The sequence below is a fragment of the Macrotis lagotis genome, chromosome 5 (assembly GCF_037893015.1).
Source record: "Macrotis lagotis isolate mMagLag1 chromosome 5, bilby.v1.9.chrom.fasta, whole genome shotgun sequence".
Taxonomy (NCBI): Eukaryota; Metazoa; Chordata; class Mammalia; order Peramelemorphia; family Peramelidae; genus Macrotis; species Macrotis lagotis.
This window is the reverse complement of record NC_133662.1, coordinates 150,841,143-150,843,106: the sequence shown is the minus strand read 5'-3', so window position 1 is coordinate 150,843,106 and position 1,964 is coordinate 150,841,143. Positions and strand designations below refer to the sequence as shown.

The following is a 1,964-nucleotide window of genomic DNA, read 5'->3' as shown; positions in this document are numbered from 1 at the left end:
TTTCTACTATCAAAACAAAACTAATCTGGAAAAGGAATCAAGGAGAGATAATCAAGAATCATTAGATTTAGATTGTTCTCTGACATGGGGAGAGGGGAGGGAAGGAAGAGGGGGAGAAACCCATGAAACTTAAAAGCTTTCCAAAGAATGAATTTTGAAAACTGTGTTTGCACATAACTGGAAAATAAAATAATATTTTATTAAAAAAATAAAAAAGATTCACTAGGTTACCTGAAAATATTTCCAAAAATCAAATCTTTATACCATATTTCATGAAATCATAACAAAGGCAAGGTAAATAAAGAAGAAATCCACCAGTAAAAATGGGGAAAAAATGAGCAACTCCCAGGAACATCATAAACCAAATCCAAAGCTGTCAGGTCAAAGAATTCCACAAGATTCCACAAGAAGTATCATATATGACTTAGAAGATAAAATTATATTGGACAGGAATTCTGAGAAATTCTTTTTTTTCTTTAAGTTTTATTAATATCTTTTGTTTTAACATCAGCCATTTTGCAATATTCCTCTCCCCATCCTCCAATCACAGTGAGACTTCCCATGTAACAAGTTAAGCAAAACCAATAGAGGTACATCTTCCACGCCATTTTATGCAACAGTCAAACACAAAGTACTCTAATTCAAGGAAAGAAGAGAAAAGCATTATGGCTTGTTCAATATTGCTTTATAAAAATGAGCTGTTTAAGATTCTTATTTTTTGGTGTAATTTGTGTATTTGTATGATAATCATTTTAAAAACTGAATTTAAAATCTTAATTTGACTGAAAACCTACAAATTCTCTCATGATTTACAATCATTTAGCCACTGCTCTGCTTAGCTGCCAACCTCTTATCTCTCTCCTCAGCAATTGTAAGACGGATACCCTTTCCTCTGGGAAGAGAGATCCAAGGCTTATTACCTTTGCCAATAACAAAAATGTTTGAAAGCCTAGTGGCAAAACTATTGCCATTGGCATCTTTTACATGAACAACATCAAAAGAGCCAGGATGTTTCTCCCTATTTGTAATCACACCAATTCGACCCAAGTTGGCTCCACCGGTCACCATACATAGGTTTCCAGTATCAAACTTAATGAAATCAGTGATTTTGCCAGCTTCTAAATCAATCTGAACTGTATCATTCACTTTGATGAGGGGATCTTGATAACGGATAGTATGGGCATCATGGGTCACCAGATGGGGAATACCCTTTGTACCCACAAAGATTTTTCTCACTTTGCATAACTTATATTTAGCGTCCTCAGCTGTGATACGATGAACAGCAAAGCATCCCTTTGTGTCATATACCAAACGGAAATGTTCCCCTGTCTTCTCAATGCTAATGACATCCATAAAACCAGCAGGATATGTGATATCAGTGCGGACCTTGTCATCAATCTTGATGAATCGCTGCATGTAGATCTTCTTTACTTCATCTCCAGTAAGGGCATACTTGAGCCTGTTTCTCAGGAAGATGATGAGGGGGAGACATTAGCTCAACTTGTGGGGACTTGTAGATGGTCTTGGAGCAAATACTCCTGTTAACTTATCCAGCATCCAGTGCTTTGGAGCTGCTACATGTTTCAGATGTTTCTTGGGACCACGAGCCATGGCTACACTAAATCTGGGATAAAGCAGGAAGTTTACTCGACTGCAGGTAGGGTCGGGGACTACTTAATGGCTGTGTTTGGCCATGTCACTTTAACCCTCTGGGTCTCGGCGCCTTCTCCAGAAGCACAACCAGCCGGTCCCAGGGCCGGGCGGCAAGAGCCAGAGAAATTCTTGAATAAAATAATGAAGACTGAATATAATCCTACTGTAAAATAGATCTTTCACAAAACAGAAGGTTTCTAAATATTCCTGATGAAAAAAAATAGAACTGTATTTATAGGAACTAAAATTATGGAAGAAAGGTAAATCAATGTAGGCTAACAAGGGGTCATGAGAAGGAAAAAATACACTAG

At 37.4% G+C, this 1,964-nt stretch overlaps 1 pseudogene; it reads right to left on the bottom strand.

Annotated features, from left to right (window-relative positions):
• Positions 1 to 660: 660 nt before the first annotated feature.
• Positions 661 to 1,697, bottom strand: LOC141489934 (small ribosomal subunit protein eS4-like; annotated as a pseudogene).
• Between the last annotated feature and the right edge of the window lie 267 nt (positions 1,698 to 1,964).